General features: G+C 41.2%; 1 protein-coding gene and 1 long non-coding RNA gene across 2 annotated transcripts in view; one reads left to right on the forward strand and one right to left on the reverse strand.

Annotated features, from left to right (window-relative positions):
• The first annotated feature begins 42 nt into the window (after positions 1-42).
• LOC140846587 (uncharacterized) lies at positions 43-9,826 on the forward strand. Its single transcript, XR_012125825.1, has 3 exons — positions 43-486; positions 4,531-4,614; positions 9,352-9,826. It is a non-coding gene; the product is annotated as an uncharacterized lncRNA (long non-coding RNA).
• Positions 9,827-17,418: 7,592 nt separating this feature from the next.
• Positions 17,419-20,487, reverse strand: part of CLASP2 (cytoplasmic linker associated protein 2) — a 205,343-nt gene continuing 202,274 nt past the window's right edge. The window contains exon 45 of the transcript XR_012125822.1: positions 17,419-17,861. The gene's annotated coding sequence lies outside the window, so the exon portion shown is untranslated. The remainder of the gene's footprint in view (positions 17,862-20,487) is intronic.

Here is a 20,487-nt window from a genome sequence, read left to right on the forward strand (position 1 = left end):
CGACCGGCTCGCCCCGCCCACGCAGCCAGTTTTTAGCCCCGGAAGAGGCTGGGCCAATAGGGCGGCTCTTTCCGCCCTCCGGAAAAGCGGCTGATTGACGGGCGAACGAGGCAATAAAGGCAAGAGCTTGGTCTAGGCTCCGGTGAGGCTCTGAGCCCTGTGCTTAAACAGCCAATCAAAGCTCTCTTCCGCTTGGGCGGGCTCGAGGACTGATTTACTGCCAAAAGAAAGAGTTCATTGGACCGCTCTTGCGGCCGAAACGCACGCTTCCTCCATTCTCTTTCTGGGTAGTACCTGGGTATTGCTCGCATTACAGATGTGTGGAGCGCTTGTGAGTCTTCGCCAATAAGCTCGCGCCGTGTCTGAGGACTGAAAGGTCCATTGGGCAGAAAATCTGGATTGACGTGAGTGTAAGCCAATCAACGCTCCCAAGAAGCTTCCGGAAAGTCTCTTCTAGTGCTGATAGCCCGGAGTCGAATGGCGAGCGTGAGTTAAGCGAGAGGTTCAACTGCGGTGACAGCTGGCAGTCGTGTTATTGTTGTCTCTCATGGTTTTGGGGGCCCCCTCGCCCTGGCCTCCCCTATGGTGAGGTCCTGTGGCTGGGGCTTACGTCACCCCAAGAGCTCCATACTCACACGTTATCCGATGCTATGGAAGGACCTCGGTGGGGCTGCCTTTCACCCACGCGGTGGCTTCTCCGTCTGTGGTTGGACGCCCTCACAGCGTGGCAGCCGAGTTCCCAAACCAAGCGTCCCAAAAGGCAGGCAGTGGGGGTTACCGATTTCTTAAGACAAAGATTCTTTGCTTGACCAAACTTAAGTCAGCCTCCCAATTCTCCTAGGCCCATCTGTGCCTTCCTTGCAAAATTCACTTTTAGCAAGAACCCTCTATCTCGATAACTGATACGTTCCTTAGCCTCCACCATCCTCCAGGTGATGTCAAATCACCTCTGCCTGCCTTCAACAAGAATTCTGTTCCACGGGTTCCCCCTTACCTCTTAGTTTTCCATCCACTGCCCCCGACCCTGCTCCTTGGCTCTTAAATTCCTACTTACCCACGCTGTATTTGGAGTGAAGCTTAATCTTTCCCACTGCAAAACCTCATTGCAATGGACCCTACACCTGTTGCGATGGCCTTGAATAAAATCCGCCTTACCGTCTTTAACGAGTCATTGAATATTTTTTTCTTTGTGCACTTAATGCCTCAGACCAGAGACTGATACAGACTTTATTCTGTACTGTATTCTATTAGTCAAGCAGCCACAGCATCAGATTGACTGGAGAAGAGTTAAGTAACGTGGGGGCCATGTTTTATAACTTCCAAAACCCACCCTCTGGCCACAGATGTTTTACATTATTCACACATGCTATATACAATCACTCCCTCTGCAGCCTCCTGCAGAATTCTCCTTCCAATACAGGGTTAAAGTCCAGGATTTTTTGAGGTCATGGAGTAGATGAGGCTCAGTGGATGCAGTTCCTTGGGTGAAGTAATTCCTTAAGGGATTTCTCTCCATATGCAGATACGTGAATTAAAAAGACAATTGATGTGCCCAACCACTACCACGTACATCACATGCAATAATGGAAACAGCCTCTGTAGACATTTCCCTTCAAAGGGGAGGAAAAATGAAAGCCACATAGCAGCTCTAGCCTAGAAATTCTGAAATACAGTTGGGTAAATGTCAGTTCCTTGAATAGGACTCCATCATACTTCCTGGAAGTACTCAGTGGCTCTTGTCTCCATCCGCGGAGCTCTTGGTCCCACCCTCTGAGCAATCCTTCTAGTTCCATAAAATCTAGCCCATGTTTACAGTTAAATAGTGTTCTTAGCTGCCTGCTGTCCATAGCCGTGCAGGGATCTAAAGTTCTCTTTTCATGTACTGTTGCCATTCCTTTCAGTCCAAGATGATAGAATCCATTTTTAAACTTTGTGGGTTTTGTATTAATCAATGTATAATCTACTCCAATAAACAAAACCTGCACCAACATGCAGCCTAGCTATATGTTCTGGCTCATGGTTTCTCATAAGGTTATGTAAGGCTGGAGGCACTGGAGGGAGAATGGCGAGGACAATGCAGGCGGAGCAGAGACAGCACCAAGTAGCTCTGTGCCGTATGGGGAAGGAATGAACAGCTCTTCCTGGATTCCAGTCCCATGACTTGCCGACAAACCCCAGATGCAGACCCCCTCCATCCGGAAGGAGGAGACCTCCTGCTGTCCATCACCTGACCCTGAGGCAATAAAAAATTCCCCACATTATACCCCTAGCGGGGCCCACTTCCCCCTCCCTTCCCTATTCTCTTAAAAACTCCCCACCTTCCCTCCTGGGCGCGACTTCCCCAGCCTGCGTTTCAGACCGGTGAACCTCGCCCGGGAATTGTGCTCAAATAAATTGCCTGGCCCTTTGTTGCCTCTCGTTGCCTGCTTATTTTGGCTAGAATTTATCTTACAGGTTACAGCCAAGATACCAACTAGGGCTGCAGTCATGAAGGCTTAACTGGGGCAGCAGGATTCACTTTAAAGATCCCACTTGCACAACTTTCCAGAAGCCTCAGTGCGTCAATATTTGGAACCATAGGCAGCTTGAGTATCAAAGCATAGCTGGCACTCCCACTTCCCCCCAGTGTAAGTAAACGGAGAGAAAGGAAGCTTCCTTAGCCTGTTTATGACCTGATCTCCAAAGTCACATACCATCCCCTCTACCTAATTTCTGTTCCTTAGAAGGAAGTCGCTTAGTCCAGCCTCCATTCAGAAGAGTAGAAGCCGTCTCTATCTCTATCAATATGTGTTTAGAAATTCTCCCTTTTGAAGGGATGAATGTCAAATAACTCATGGACTTATTTTAAACCAGAACAGCCACATTCATCGTTATCATGTAATAGGTTTTTGAAGGCGCTTAGCAGCAAAACTACATCAGAAAAAGAAATTAGAGAGACAAAAGTGGAAAAGAGTCTAAACGATCACTGCTTATAGATTATATGCTCATATATCTGGAAATCTCACAAGAAACAAATTAAAAACATAATAGCTTAGTGGCATATGCCATGAATATTCATAAATCAGTAGCTTTATACAAACAGACTTCAAAATATTATGGAAGAAAAGGATCAATGTATAAGATTTAAAAAGATCAAATAAGAAATGCAGAAAATTATGTGAGCAAAATTTTCAAATTCTCAAACACAAAAGTAACAACATTAAAAATACTACATCCAGGTGGAAATGTAAATTAGTTCAACCATTGTGGAAAGCAGTATGGAGGTTCCTCAAAAAACTCAAAATAGAAATACCATTTGACCCAGGAATTCCAGTCCTAGGAATTTACCCTAAGAATGCAGCAGCCCAGTTTGAAAAAGACATATACACCCCTATGTTTATCACAGCACTATTCACAATAGCCAAGAAATGGAAGCAACCTAAGTGTTCATCAATAGATGAATGGATAAAGAAGATGTGGTACATATACACAATGGAGTATTATTCAGCCATAAGAAGAAAACAAATCCTACCATTTGCAACAACATGGATGGAGCTAGAGGGTATTGTGCTCAGTGAAATAAGCCAAGCAGAGAAAGACAAGTATCAAATGATTTCACTCATCTGTGGAGTATAAGAACAAAGAAAAAACTGAAGGAGCAAAACAGCAGAAGACTCACAGAACCCAAGAAAGGACTAACAGTTACCAAAGGGGAAAGGATTGGGGAGGAGGGGTGGGAAGGGAGGGATAAGGGGGGGAATAAAGGGGGCATTATGATTAGCATGTATAATGTGGGGGGTAGGTCACGGGGAGAGCTGTACAACACAGAGAAGACAAGTAGTGATTCTACAGCATCTTACTATGCTGATAGACAGTGACTGTAATGGGGTAGGTGGGGGGGAACTTTGTGATGGGGGGAGTCTAGTAAACATAATGTTCCTCATATAATTGTAGATTAATGATACCAAAAAAAACCCCACTACATCCAGTGTTATAATGGTAGTTCTCCTTAAGCTAACCAATAAATTTAATATGATTCCAATAAAAATACTAACATAATTTAGTATGGACAAAATGGCTCTAAATAAATATGGAAAAGTAAATTAGCAAATATAGTCAAGAAAAATTTGAAAAAATTAAAATATTTTAAAACATAAAACCTATATATATATTTTTAAATGTACACTGGTGAATGAATAGATAGCAAGAGAAGAGTGAAAAATCTAGGAACAGATCAATATGTGTTTAGAAATTTATTATACAATAAAAACTAGCATCTCAAGTCAGTGGAGGAAAATGTACAAATGGTTTGGGAATCAACTTTAACCATCAGTAAAATCTTATACCAAAATAAATTCCAAGTAGCTCCAAGTTGTTTGTTTTTTCCCAAGAAGGTTTAAAAGGATAAAAAGCAAAATCATAAAACACCAAAAGAAATATGGGAAAAAAATTTTAGAAACGCAGAGAGGAAAAGTTTTTTAACTGACACAAAATCTACTATCTTAAGAGATTGACATATTTAATGACATAAACATTTTACCTTCTTTATAGCACACACCACCATAAGCAACATGAAAAGAGAACATAAAAAACCTATTTGGAGATGAGATCATGGACAGAAGTTGCATTTCCCTGGTAAGTAAAGAGCTCCTGCAAATCAAACAAATGCCCAGACATTGCAACTACAAAGAACAGGCAAATTGGAATACATCTCTGTGAGATACACCCACGTAGAAACTTTCATTGACAAGAACAACTGAGGAGAGAGGCTGTGTCTTACACCACAACCTAAAACCTCAACACTAGAATTTTATGTTGCCAGTAGTGAAAAATAAGCAGCATCTGAAGAACACTCTGTTCTTGCTATTTTGCAAAACTGTCAAAGAAGCTGATACAGCTCTCAACGTAAGGGCTGCTAGAGCCACGGTCAGTGATCCCATACCTACCGTTTTCTCCTAATTAGATGTAACCCCAGGGATCAGCCAGAGCAACAACTTCTGTCCTTACAGAGCCTTTATCCAATCAGTGCTTAGCAATAACTAATGAGCAGGAAGAATGGACTCTTGATGGAGAGTCTGGTCTTTAAGAATTGTTCACATTTGACTGCTGGGATAAAAAGTGCCAACTGCTTGGACTTCTGCATCACAACTAATTTTTAAAAAATTGGTGGTAAATGGTATGATTTTCAAATGCTGACAAGGAGCAGAGACACTTTCTGCATGATGATCCTTGGGCAGCTTAACCATTTCAAAATACACCTCTTTTCAGATTCTGTCTCTGTGAAGAAGTTCATGGGTGCTGTGGTCCGCACGCATGTGTCCCCTCAAAATTCATATATTGAAGCCTAACCCCCACCAAGATGATGGTATTAGGAGGTGGCCACCACCTCAGAATCTAGCGACTTGAAACAACTGTTGGCTTAGCTAATGCTCCTGTTAGGAACTTAGCTGGGCTCAGTTGGACAGTTCTTCTGAGCTCATGCATCTGCAGTCAGCTGTGGGATGGCTTTGATGACCTGGGGCTTACTGGTCTTGCATGTCTGGGGTTTGGCTGGGACAACTAGTTGACTTCTGTTGCACTACATGGTCTCCCATTCTTCAGCAGACCAGTCCCGCCTTGTTCTTATGGTGGTTGAGTGGGTCCCAAGGGACAACAGGACAGTGTAAGGCGTCAAGCCCAGAACTCAACCACCACCACTTCTGCTAAAATCTCTCAGCCAAAGCAAGTCACACAACCAGTGCAGATCCAAAGGATGGAGAGCAGACCCCATCTCTTGACTGGGGGAGATGCAAACACCACAAAAACTATGTGGATGTAAATGCTGACAAGGAGCAAATATGCATTCTGTCTGCTGGTTCTTGAAAATGCTTCACCATTATAAAATGTGCACTTTTAAGTTTCTCTCTTGTTAAGAGAAAGGGGGAAGGGATTGGGAAACTGTGGCCAGAATACAACCAAGTCAGTAAGAAGATGTTTGAAATGCTCCAAGTCAACTGGATATAAAAGCAGCAAAATTTGTTCCTGAAACGATTAACAAATATGCTCATTCTGAGGTTGGTGGATAACACTACCATTAGGGGGATTTGAAAAAAGTTCCTTTACTTTTAAAATGAGAATGTTACCATCCTGGTTGTGTATGGGCATGGGGAAAATGCCCTGCAACCTGATGTGAGAGTTGAAACTGTATCACAAAGAATATAAACATCATGTAGACTACATAACCACAAAGAAGCGCCTGGTGCTCTTTTGAAACTAAGGTTGTACCTGGACTCTGTAGCTAGAATGTCTGGATTCAAATTCCAGCTCTGTCAATTATTAGCGCATGATCACCTCAGTTTCCTCATCTGTGCAATGGAGATAAGAGCATATCCCTCATGGACTTGTGAGGAATAAAAAAATTATACACAGGTTGCGTTTAGAACTCTGCCTGGCTCACAGTAAGTATTGGGTAAGTGTTTGCTATAATATACAATCTCTGGACAGCTCTTAGCCTTTGACCTATCTCATCAACAAGAATGAGCTGACCACTATGCCCTGGATAGGCAATGGCAGACATCCCATTTGCTAGTATCCTGTTGTCTCTATTCATGGTGGTTTTGTTCATGTCATCAAAACCAACAAAGGATGACATGTTATTTGACCATATGTGAATGTGGACGGCCTAGTCTGTAGTCTTATCCTGTGACACCCCAGCCACTTGGCAGTTGATCCTTGGGATAGTTTACTCCATAATGACTGACTGAAAAAAATTTTACTCAGGAGAACTGTAGCTCTGGTAATCCACATACTTCCAAATGACCTTTATCTTGAGGAAAACAGAACAGGTAATTTTTTTTCTCCTAGGCACATTCAATATGAAATTATGCTTCTCCAGAATACTTAATGGCCCTTATTTTCTCCAGCTATGTATTTAAAAATATTTAAAAACCTACAGAAAAGCTAAAAGAACAGAAAAATTATCATTTATATATACTTTAGTCACATATATTTGACTATTATTAATGTTTTGTTATATTTGTTTCTCCCTCTCTTTATCTGCTTATTACTTGCTTAACCACATGAAATTAAGTTGCAGGTTTCATGATGTAAATACTTCAAAATGTCTTCTAGGAGCAAAGAAATTCTCCATAATTATTTATTGTTTTATGATTGATAAAGTCTTATTTTAGTTTCAAGTATATAGAGTAGTTCAACAGTTACCCATATTATTAAATCCTCACCCCCACTAGTACAGCTACTATCTGTCAACATAGGAAAATATTGGCTGTATTCTCCATACTGTATTACTATCCTCACGACCAGCTTATATTATGATTGAGAATTTTTGTGTCCCTTTATAAACCCCTGAAATTCCCCTGCCACCCAATGCAACACCTCCCCCATGGTAACCACCAATCAATTCTCAATGTCTGTGAGTCTACTGCCATTTTGTTTATTCTGTTTTGCTCTGTATTTATATTCCACAAATAAATGAAATAATATGGTATTTGTCTTTCTCCACCTGACTTATTTCACTGAGCCTCTAGATCCATTTATGTTGTTGCAAAAAGCAGGATTTCTCTTCTTACTATGGCTGAATAATATTCCATTGTGTATATGTACCATATCTTCTTTAACCATTCATTTATTGATGGACACTTAGATTGTTCCATATCTTGACTAATGCACATAATGCAGCAATCAACATAGGGGTGCATATATCTTTTCAGATCAGGGATTTTGTTTTCTTTGGGTAAATTCTTAGAAGTGAATTGCTGGGTCAGATGGTATTTCTATTTTTAGTTTTTTCAGGAACCTCCATCCTGCTTTCCACAGTGGCTGCACCAATTTACATTCCCACCAACAGCATATGAAGGTTCCCTTTTCCCCACATCCTTGCCAGCACTTGTTATTTCTTGTCTTTTGGATGATGGCCATTCTGAGTGGTGTGAGGTGATATCTCATTGTGGTTTTGATTTGCATTTCCATGATGCTTAGCGATGTAGAGCATCTTTTCATGTGCCTATTGGCCATCTGTACTTCTTTGGAGAAATGTCTGTTCAGGTCCTCTACCCATTTTTAAATTGGGTTATTTGTTTTTTTGTTGGTAAGGTGTATGAGCTCTGTATATATTTTGGATGTTAACCCCTTATCAGATAAATCATTTAAGAATACATTCTCCCATAATATAGGTTCCCTGTTTGTTCTGCTGATGATGTCTTCTGCTGTACAGAAACTTTTTAGTTTGATGTAGTCCCATTTGTTCATTTTTTATTTTATTTCCCTTGCCTGGAAATGTGTTCAGGAAAAAATTGCTCATATTTACATTGAAGAGATTTCTGTCTATGTTTTCTTCTAAGAGTTTTATGGTCTCATGACTTACATTCAGGTCTTTGATCTATTTTGAATTTGCTTTTCTGTGTGGAATTAGGGAGTAATCCAGTTTCATTCTCATACATGTACCTGCCCAGTTTTCCCAGCACCAGTTATTCAATAGGCTGTCTTTTCCCTATTGTATATCCATGGCTCCTTTATCATATATTAATTGACCATATATGTGTGGGTTTAGAACTGGGCTCTCTATTCTGATCTGTTGATCTATGGGTCTGTTCTTGTGCCAGTACCAAATTGTCTTGATTACTGTGGCTTTGTAGTAGAACTTGAAGTTGGGAAGTGTAACCCCCCCTGCTTTATTCTTCCTTCTCAGGATTACTTTGGCTATTCGGTTCCATATGAATTTTAGAACTATTTGTTCCAGTTCATTGAAGAATGCTGTTTGTATTTTGATAGGGATTGCATTGAATCTGTAGATTGCTTTAGGCAGGATGGCCATTTTGACAATATTAATTCTTCCTAGCCAAGAGCATGGGATGAATTTCCATTTATTAGCGTCCTCTTTAATTTCTCTGAAGAGTGTCTTGTAGTTTTCAGGGTAGAGGTTAATGTATTTATTTTTTAAGAAAATCAAAGTTGTAATAGTACATTGCTTAGAACATCCACTAATATAACTAAGTTTATAACAAAGTGCAGTCCCTTCTCAAGAGATTGCTCCTTTCCAAAGCAGCCACTTTCAACCATTAACAGTTTCTTGATATTTGGTTCTAGACAGTATCTACTTTTTACAATGGAGGGTAAGGATCTCATTCAGTGATTTATGTACCCCACCTCATCACAGCCATTACAGCTTTTTGATTAAGTCAACTTTCATTATTATCATTATGTATGTTTAAATTTCATTCGCAGTTGAGGATACAGTATATTATGATACATACTTTGCTTTTCATTTGCTTGTCGGATTACCTATATTAAATCTGAGGAATTCCCCACTCAATGCCTTCACTCATCAAATGAATCCCTTTCTTTCCCCCCTTTCTTTCATCCCTTTCCTTGGAGACATTCCTCCTGGAGCCAACTATACCTGCATTCCACAGTGGGCTGGCGATAGTGTCTTCCTGAGACATCTCTTCATTGGCTGGGCTTGAAGACAGGCAAGAAAAGGGAGGAAAAGACAACTGGAAAGAATGGTGTGATCAAATTAGCAATCTTGGTGAGATGGTGAGAGAAATACACTCACTGGTCCAAACTCAATAAATGGACACAAAGAGAAAGAACAGCTGAGCGAGGCTTTAATGGTGGTCTTGCAAGATCGGGGGTGCTGGCAAGCAGGCACACCTAGGGCAGTTGGAGCAACTAATTTATTCCCTAGTATGCGAGTCCCTTCCTTGGTTTCTCATTGGCTGAGTACTACAGGGCTCAACATTCTTTCCCGGATGTCACCTAAGCAAGTTATATCCATATTAGGCTTTCTCTTATGTTTGTCTTAAGTTTATTGGCTGGATTAAAACTTCTTCCTTTTCCCAAATAGGCACAGCCCATTTCTTATCAATTTCCACCCCACCCCCGACCCCCACCCCATTCCCAACCTGAGTAACTTCCTGGAGTGTATTTCACCACGTGGCCCTTTGTCATACCTTACTGTTAAAAGGCTTAAACCTGGTGGGAATAAATTACATTTAGGTTTTATGCTTTTTCTAACAGTTCCCCCTATTCTTATTGAAGAATGTCTGATTTTACTCCCAGTAATGTATTTCAACTCTTGCCCGGTCCTTTTTCAAACTTTTCTAATACATTTTTGCTCTCTTCTTCATAGTCAAATTTATCTTTCAATATCATAAAATTATTTTGGGTGTATGTCATAGGTATTTGTTTGTTTATGGCTGCCTCTATACACCTCTACATCAGGCCTCTCACACAAGGGATGATAGAGCATCCTACAGCACTCAGAACTCCCGCAGCTATAACAAGGGATGTTAAAACAGAGGCAGCCATACCTTTCCATTTTCCGAACCATCCTTCCAACCAGTCTGTAAAAGGGTCACTGATGCCAGAGTTTTCAGCTAATTCATTAGCTAAAGTGGTGAGTCCCTGTAGGGCTTTAGTAATAGTACTATCAGGGGCAGTATTATTTGGAATAAAAATACATTTTCCTCCCAACATAACACAGACTCCTCCTTTTTATGCTAACATCATATCTAATGCTATCCTATTTTCCCAGGCCATCCTGCTGGTAGCATCTAATTGGCTAGCTACTCGTTGAAGGGCATTCCTGGTATAGTTAATAAGCCTTTGTTGATTATAGTAAATATAATCGATCCAATCTACATTTTTGTTGATGGTGGGCCACCAAGATAGTGCTGATTCGAACCCTGTAACTATTTGGTTTCTAGCTTTAAATTCATTAGGGACTTCCCTAGGGACTCCTATTGAGTCAATGTATACATTTGAATCAAAGGATCCTTGTAATGCTCTCTGATTTCTGTGAAAACTTTTTTTTCTTTGGGTGTGGAGAGAAATGCCAGGGTAAATGGAATGGCCAATTGGACTGAAGCAAAATTCCCAGTCCAGGTGGATGGCAGTGAGTTGCATAGGTTCCCTTTCCACAGTACCACTGAACATCCACTCGAAGGATGCATAATTTCAAGAAGTTGCCCTCTTTAGAGACATTTAGGGTGTGGGTACAAGTCAGCAAGTTCCCCACAGGAGTTGTGTAACCTTCCTTTTGCCTAGAGATACATGAGGAGTGATTCATCATCCTTATGGAAAAAGAGGGGACTGCCCTGGGGTCTGACTTCTTTAGTGCAGGAAAGAATAGAGACAAGCTCTTGCAAGTCCCATCTCCCCAAGCATCCTTGTCCTGGTACAGGGCCAACGTGCAGTTCATCCCAGTGGGGTCTGTGTCCCAGCTGAGAGGGAACGGGACCACCTGCGCCTGTGGCTGTCCAGGAGCACATGCATAACAATCACTTTTGTTCAAATATAGTACTGAAAATTTGACCCATTCTACCCAGGCACTGGTGTCTCCATAACCTGTCTCAATTTTAGAGTCTGTTTTAGATCCATTATCTCTGTTACAGTAACTAGTTTAGGCTCATTACAGGGAAGCTCTGGCTCATTATCTCCCTCAGGATTGGGGGTGGTCACTATGGGTGAAGCCTTGTTTTTGATTAAATTAAGACCAAACCTTCCTGTAGGATCTATTCCAGTAATATCTGTACTGAGCCCATAAACATGAGGAGCAATACAGGGTCTGAGTCTAAGTCTTGAGGATTATGTATAGTTAATAAGAGGGGGTTACATTGTCTGTCCTGGCAATTATCAGGAGGAATGCCTTTAGCCAAGTGGAGCTTTCCTTTTAAAGGTTTTCCTGTTGCATGAGGGGCTTCCCGTCCTTGAAACTGGGTGTCCACCAAACATTGTTCCACCCTGGACATGGGGGCCTGTTTGCCTTTTTTATTCCATTAACATTCATCCACGCAGGATGGAGATACTTACTAATCCTCAGAAAGCTGTCTTTGGTCATTGAGGTCACCACAAGAGAGAAACTGACAAACATCAAATCTGATGTTTTGGGGCCTGATGGTTTTCTAATATTGATCACCAGCTTGACAGGATAACCAGAAGTTCCTTTCCATTCTAGGGCTCCCTGCGACTTGTCTGTAAAATATAGAGTGAGAAGGAGAGCAGTTAACATTTTTATGTCCTCTTTAGTTTTAGCCTTAAGGGTTGGTTAGCCACCTGGGACACCTGCCAATTCTCTGTTTTGTTCCCAGGTCCCTCAGTCAGTTTTTTTACGCTGGTGTAATGAGTCCAACCCTTTTCAGCCGTCCTCACTGTGGCTTCTGTGGTCAGGAGCACTTGAGAGGGGCCTTCCCTGCTGGGCTGGAGTCAATCTTCTTTCCAGGACTTTACTAACACCAGGTCTCCAGGTTGGAAGCAGTGAGCAAAGAACTCAAGTGGAGGAATCTGGGTGAGCAGTCCTATTAGGCTGAGAGAAGATAAGGTAGAAGACATGGCCAGCACATATTCCCTTAGAAACTGATCTTTGGTTTCCATGGTGGGCAGTCTGTTGCCCTTCCTAGCTATGGCAGCCCATATAATAACTCTTAAGGGGAAAATCCTAAATCCTTTCAGGGAGCAGGTCTAATCCTTAGGATTAGAGGAAGACATTAAGTCCAAGGCAACTTGGTTTCTAGCATTAATTTGGTTAAATATTTCTTGAGAGTCTGATTCATTCTTTCTACTTTTCCAGAGGATGGTGGATGCCAAGGAGTATGGAAATCCCATTGTACCTGGAATGCCATCATTATTCCCTGTAATACTTTCAAAGTAAAATGACTCCCATTGTCTGAATCAACATTTTCTATAAACCCAAACCTAGAATAACTTGCTCTAAAAGTACTTTTATTACTGATCCTGCTGTTGTGGTTGTTAAAAGATGAGCCTCTACCCATCCAGTGAGATGTCAACAATCACTAATAAATATGTAAGCTTTCCCATTTTTGGCATCTCAGTAAAGTCAATTTGGATACTTTGGAATGGTCTTATTCCTGGGAGTCTCCCTCTAGGTACTGGCTTTCTCATACTTTTTAATTCTTTGGCACGTTATGCAACTCCTACAAACCTGTTTAGCAATGCTGTAAATACCAGGACAACCATACACTTTTAGCAAAGCATCCCACATCACCTGGGGACCCCAGTGGCTCCCTCTATGTAACATGTTCATCAGATCTCTCCGAATAGGCTGGCTCATCATTTCTCTCCCATTGGGTGAAGTCCACCTCCCTTTCTCATCTCGAGATGCCCCCACCTCCTGTAGCTTCTTAATTTCTTTTTTTGAAAATTTTGGGGTAAGGTCATTTTAGGGATATTAGGAGTGATAGTCAAAAGTCTAATTTCATCATCAGATGCAGCCTCTTTAGCAGCTACATCAGCAATTCTATTACCTGTTGCTTCATAAGAATTTCCTTTCTGGTGGCCATTCATATGTGTTATAGATATTTCAGCTGGAAGAGATTTTCCAGAACCTCCTTAATTCCCTGTGAATTAATTCCTTTCCTTTACTGTTTATGAGACCTCTTTCTGTCCAAATTTTTCCAAAGGTATGGGCTACTCCGAAGGCATATTTGGAGTCTGTGTAAATCATGCCTTCCTTATCTGAAAGTAGTTTTAAGGCCTGATTAAGGGCAAACAACTCACAGGTTTGGGCTGACCAATTATTGGGTAATCTTCCCTTTTCACAGATGAATAATTGGTCTCCATCAGTGATGGTATAGCCATTGTCATTTGTATCACCTGGGAGGATCCACCTATAAACAGTTTCATACCCCCACCTAGAGGTGTTTCCCTTAATTCAGGCCTGGCTTTAGTCAGATATTCTATGAGGTCCATGCAATTGTGGCTCAATTCTGATTGATTTTTAGTGTCCCCTGCAAATAGGAAGCTGGCCGGACTGAGACAGGTATCTGTGGTTAAGATCAGGTCATCTTTTTCAAGTAAAATGGCTTCATATTTTAAAATTCGGCAATCTGTTAGCCATTGTCCAGCCTGCTGATTAAGTGTGGCCCAAACCTGGTGAGGAGTACTGACCGTGAGGGTTCCTCCAAAAGTTAGTTTCCTGCTCTCTTCTACCAGTAAGGCTGTGGCTGCGATGGCCTGAACGCATTCAGGCCATCCTTGAGAGACAGGGTCCGATAGTTTAGACATAAAGGCCACCAGTTGTTTCTTTCTTCCCTAGGTTTGGGTCAAAACCCCTACAGCAGAACCTTGCTCCACTGTAACAAACAAGTGAAAACAGCTTCTCTAAAGACAGGAATGCCAGGACTGGGGCAGTGACCAAGGATTGCTTTAATTCCTCTAGAATTTGCAGTTCCTCTGGGGTCCATTGGAGAAGGTCTGGCTCTCCCTCTAACAATTTGGAGTACAGGCTTCTAGCCTTTTGTGCATGAGTCAACCCATAATCTACAATAACCCACTCTTCCCCCAAATTTTCTAAGTTCCCTCTTTGTTTTAGGCTTGGGGTAATTTATGATTCCAGCAATTTTTTCTGGATTCTTTGTTTTCCTTCACTTATAAGATGACCTAGATATTTAAGTTCCTTTTCTACAAATTGACATTTATTTCTAGAGACCCTACACCCTTTCTGTTCCAGGAAGTTAAGCAAATCTGTAGTGGTTTTAGACACTCTTGTCTTTTCTGTCCCTGAAATTAATAAATCATTTATATATTGCAAAAGTTGTGTTCCTTGCACAAGTTCAAAGTCCTCTAAGGTGGATTCTAACATTTGACCAAATTGGGAGCCTCCGTGAAGCCTGATGGCAACACGGTCCAATGATATTGCTGTTTTCTTCCATTCATGGGATTTTCCCATTCAAAGGTGAAACGGTCTCTGCTATCCAAACTTAGTGACAATCTGGTTAGCCATTGTCCAGCCTGCTGATTAAGTGTGGCCCAAACCTGGTGAGGAGGCCCAAAATGAATCCTTCAGATCCACCACACTAACCATTCATGTTCATATGGTATTTTATTCTGGAGGGTGTAAGAGTTAGGGACTACAGGATGTCCGGTCTGGACTATTTGGTTTATAGCCCGAGGATCCTGCACTAACTGATATGACCCATCAGGTTTTCTCACCAGAAGCGTGTTGTATGGTGACACACAGGCTCTAATAGGCCATCCTTATAACAAGGCCTTCTATTACTGGCTGGAGACCTTTTCTCCCTTCAAGGGAATTGGATATTGTCTCCTGTAAATTTTTTCACCCGGTTGTTTCAAAGTTACTTTTATCAGGAAAACTTGTAAATCTCCCCTATTTCCTTCCTTAGCCCATACTCTTTTCTTCCTCCTGTGTGAGATAGGCCATTAGAACCTTTATTTAGCCCTTCTCTATTCTTAGACCCAGGCCTGATTGAATAATTAGATCCCTTCCCAAGAGATTAGTTCCTGCTTCTGGGACATACAAGAAGGATGCCTCTGTTATCTCACTTTCCAATCTGATTACAGTTTTTTCAAAAATAGGAGCTTGGAATCCCTCCCCTTTAACCTCAGAGACTAAAAGCTTTTCAGGTTGAAATTTCACATTTTATGGCCGAAAGGTCAAGGAGGAACAGGCTGCCCCTGTATCTACTAAAAAGGTTGCCTTCTTCTTTAGGCTCCACGTTTAGATTTATCAAGGGTACCTGGTAGGGTTTAAAGAAGGGGAACCCCTGGCCTCCCTATTCTTCATCTAATGCCATGAGGGAAGTCACTTCTTTTCCCCATAAAGGGCGCTCTCTGTTAAAGTGGCCTGGTTTCCTGCATTTAAAGCATTTCTTGTCTCCTCCTCGTGCTCCCGTCTTTCATTCTGTCTTTTCTGATTCCCTTGTCTTCTCTGAGGTGGTCCTCTGCCTCTCCTCTCAATCACTTTTTCTAGGGTAGTCACCATAGTTTTTGCTTCCTGCTTCTGCTTCTCTTCTTCTCTTTTAAAACTTTCTGAGCTTCCCTCAGTAATTTCTCAATGGGTTTCTCACTCCATCCATCTAACTTCTGTAATTTCTGAGCAATATCTGGCCAACTTTTGGTTACAAAATTAACCTTTAAAAGACCCTGTCCTTAAATAGCAGCAGACTCAGAGACTCCAAGAAGGAACTAGTGGTTACCAAAGGGGAGGGGTGGGGGAGGGTGGGTGGGGAGGGAGGGAGAAGGGGATTCAGGGGTATTGTTTAGTACATGTGATGTGGGGGGTCACAGGAAAGACAGTGTAGCACAGAGAAGGCAAATAGTGAATCTGTGGTCTCTTACTATACTGATGGACAGTGACTGCATTGGGGTATGGGTAAATGTAGTAACCACATTGTTTTTTCATGTGAAACCTTCATAAGAGTGTATATCAATAATACCCTAGTAAAAAATTAAAAATAAATAAATAAAAATAAAAGACCCTGTCCTACCTGAGCTTCTGGGCCAAGTCCTGAATACTTCCTCATCTGGTCCCCGAGTCTCTGTAAAAATGCAGTTGGGGTCTCTTCCTTCTCCCGTTGGACTTCAAATGCCTTAGTAACACTTTGAGATCTTGGGGTCGATTTCCTTTACAATTAGCCCTCAAAGATCCTGCATTTTAGTTTTATCCCCTGGATCATGATTATCCCACCCAGGATTTACATTTGGGAGCTTTTGTTCTGCTGGCTGGACACCCTTGCCTGGGGGTTGTTCTCATTCCCAAATGGACAGAGCAGCTCTCCTGGTCATCCCCGTCTCCTCACCAGGGCATAAGATATACACGATGGATATCAGCTCAATCCAAGTATATATACTAGGTCCCAGGAATTGATCTAGTTGGTCCTCTAGGCCAAGGGGATCTTCTAACAATGGTTTCATTTCTTTCTTGAAATTTCTCATCTCAGTACTAGTGAGGGGAGCATTAACTAACCCAAATTCCCCTTGTCCTAGTGGGACCTCTCTCAATGGAACATCTTAGGGGTTCTGGTGGACTCCCCAGAAGGAAGGGCAAAACTCTCTGAGTCCTTACATTGCTCTAATTCCTTTCTAAGGCATTTAGGTTTTATGCTTTTTCTGACAATGGTGGGGCTGGAGCTTCATACTCTTGGTTCTTTGCCATCTCCAAGACAAATGTTTGCATTGAATTATGAGGCCGTTTTATCGATGCTTCCAGCATGATAGAATATATGGAAATGGCATCCTCTTTAACTACCTTAATATTGTTTTGTTTAGAGCACTTCCCTAGGTTAGATGTGTGCATGTTCAGAAACTCAGTATTTTTATGCACCACCTATTCAAAATATCTACAGAGAAGTTTTGAAATGTTATAGATATTTTTTTTAAAATACCTTAAAAGACACCGATATTCACAGAGTTTGGGGTGAGGCACCTTACATTTGTGCATGTACACTAGAGCATTTATGGCACAGGGATTAAGTTTTCTGTCTCTGGCCTCAGTCAGTCTAGGTTTAAAACCTGGTTATACAGCGTATGTGCTACATGACCTTGGGCACATAACTGGCTTCTTTTGTCTCAGTCTCTTCTGTAAACTGGGGATGATAATAATAATACCTGCCTTATAGGATTGGAATGAAAGGTTAATGGAGCTGAAGTGCATAGCACAAAACCTGATACACAGGAAAGAACAACAGATTACAGCATTTATTACCTATTTTCATGCTAAAATATAGAATGGTAACAAAATTCCAAATGTGAAAAGGTATAGAACAATGTAATTGTCTTTAAGAGATGTGGATATCCTGAAGACTCACTGAATTAGTTCATTCACGTATTCACTTATAAAACAAACATGAAGACTCGCTGTGTGCCCAGTATTGTTGACAGCGCTGAAAACAAGTTAAACAATTAAAAAAAAAGCCTGAGCAACATCACAATAGCCAAGAGGCCCATCAACAGGTGAATGGGGAAAGGAGTACGGTGCACATGTACAGGGGAATGTTATCCAGCCTTCAAAAGGATGCAAATTCAGCACACGCTACAACGCAGATGAACCTCAAGGACATTATGCTCAGTGACTTAGCCAGTCACAAAAGGACAAATACTGTGTGATTCCACTCCTGTGACGTTATCTAAAGTAGAATTGTAGGAACAGAAAGAAAAGAGGATTAAATTTCGCAATGTGGAAAGGCATAGAATGTAATTGTCTTTAAGAGATGTGGATATCCTGAAGACTCACTGAACTAGTTCATGCACATATTCACTTGCTGAGGGCTAAGGGAGGGGGAATTAGTGTCTAATGAGTGTTAACAGCTTTCAGTTTTGCAAGATGGAAAAGTTAAGCGAGATCTGCTGCAGTGTGAATGTACTGAACTAGGAAACTGCACACTTAGAAATGGCTAAGACACTAAATTTGATGTCATATGCTTTTTACCATAATTAAACAACAAAATAACAAAAGCCCTGCAATTAGCAAGTGCAATGCTGGGTTCATGGTTGTTAGGATGGAGCAGCTCAGATCCCAGGAGGGTGGAACAATGGTGTGCAAGGTAGCAGAAGCCTGAGGTCAGCTGGATAGCGACCTGCCGCCCAAGACCAGAGTACTACAGCCCATTGCTTGTGAGGCGTCAGGCTCTGCCCAAGAGCTGGCATCATTTCATGTAGGGTCTGCAACAATCTTATGTGATATGCTATTGTTCCAACTGTTCTGTAGATGCGCAGTTGAAGCTTTGAGAGATTAAGTAACTTGCCCAAGTGTTAGAGATAGTGGTTTTGTACTTGAGCAGTTTTTTAAAATTTATTTTTTGATTTTTTTTTTGAGAGGGCATCTCTCATATTTATTGATCAAATGGTTGTTAACAACAATAAAATTCTGTATAGGGGGGGTCAATGCTCAATCATTAATCCATCTCAAGCCTAATTCTCATCAGTCTTAATTTTTGATTTTTTAAAACTGAAGTACAGTTGATACACAGTATTAGATTGGTTTCAAGTATACAACATAGCGATTCAGCAATAATATACATTAAATTCTCACCCCAACTAGTGTAGTCAACATTTGTTACAGACTATTGACCGTAATATTCCCTATGGTATACTTTCATCACCATGACTAATTTATATTGATTGAGATTTTGTGCCTCTTTATCCCCTTCACCTATTTCACCCACCCACCCCAACCCCTCCCTGTGATGACAACTGGTCACTTCTAAGCATGGAGTCCGCTGCTGTTTTGTTCATTTTTTGTTTTTAGATTCTACGCATAAGGGAAATCATATGGTATTTGTCTCTCTCTTCCTGGTTTATTTCATTTAGCATAATAATACCCTCTAGGTCCATCCACGTTGTTGTAAATGGCATGTTTTAACGTTTTTTTTTGTTATCATTAATATACAATTACATGAACATTGTGGTTCCTAGATTCCCCCCATTATCAAGTCCCCACCACATACCTCATTACAGTCACTGTCCATTATCATAGTAAAATGCCATAGTCACTACTTGTCTTTGCTATACTGCCTTCCCCATGCACCCTCCCCATATAATGGGTGCTAATCATAATGCCCCTTATTCCCATTATCCCTTTCTTCCCACCCATCCTTCCCAGTCCCTTTCCCTTTGGTAACTGTTAGTCCATTCTTGGATTCTCTGAGTCTGTTCCTTCAGTTTTTGCTTTTTTCTTATACTCCACAGATGAGTGAAATCATTTGGTACTTGTGTTTCTCTGCCTGGCTTATTTCACTAAACATAATACCCTCTAGCTCCATCCATGTTGTTGCAAATGGTAGGATTTTTTTTTCTTATGGCTGAATAATATTCCATTGTGTATATGTACCACATCTTCTTTATCCATTCATCTATTGATGGACACTTAGGTTGCTTCCATATCTTGGCTACTGTAAATAATGTGACAATAAACACTGGGGTGCATATATCTTTTTGAATTAGAGATTTTGTTTTCTTCTGGTAAATTCCTAGAAGTGGAGTTACTGGGTCATATATTTCTATTTTTAGTTTTTTGAGGAACCTCTATACTACTTTCCATAGTGACTGCACCAATGTATATTCCCAAGAAGTGTATGAGGATTCCCTTTTCTCCACATCCTTCATATCATTTATTTCTTGTCTTCTGGATAATGGCCATTCTGACTGTTGTGAGGTGATATCTCACTGTGGCTTGTACTTAAGCAGTTTCAGTGCATAACCGATTCTCTTAACCATTCTGCTACTATACCTCTCTGGGGCAGGTGAGGGCATCTGGGTGACAGATGCCAAGTAGCTGATGTGACAGCAGCAGGGAGGGGTGGCTGGCCTGAGGCAGAGGGTGGCAGATGTAGCAATGGTGGAAGCCTTAAAGGAGGTAAGGTTTAAAGTGGATCTGATTCTATGCACCAACTTTAGAAAAACAAAAAGAGAGACCAGGGGTGAAGTCAGAATCAGTGAAACTGACATGGACAAATAAGCAGAGAGAGTATAGGTGGAAGTAATGACTGAAACTTCAGAATTCCTATGGCAAGGGCTATCAACAACTCTTATCACTGCTACTTATTAAAGATAGGCTCCAATTTGCCTACTTTGTGCTTATACATACTCTGCATATATATGTGTGTGTATATATAACACAGACATCATGAAAGATATTCTTTAGATTATCCATTTGAGTATCTTTACATAGTCATTCTCAGCAACCAGGTGGTGAACCAAGTTCAGGTCACTTTTATATTTTGAGCTCATTTTAATGACCAGTATTTTTAATTG

This window comes from Manis javanica, chromosome 15, assembly GCF_040802235.1.
Source record: "Manis javanica isolate MJ-LG chromosome 15, MJ_LKY, whole genome shotgun sequence".
Taxonomy (NCBI): domain Eukaryota; kingdom Metazoa; phylum Chordata; class Mammalia; order Pholidota; family Manidae; genus Manis; species Manis javanica.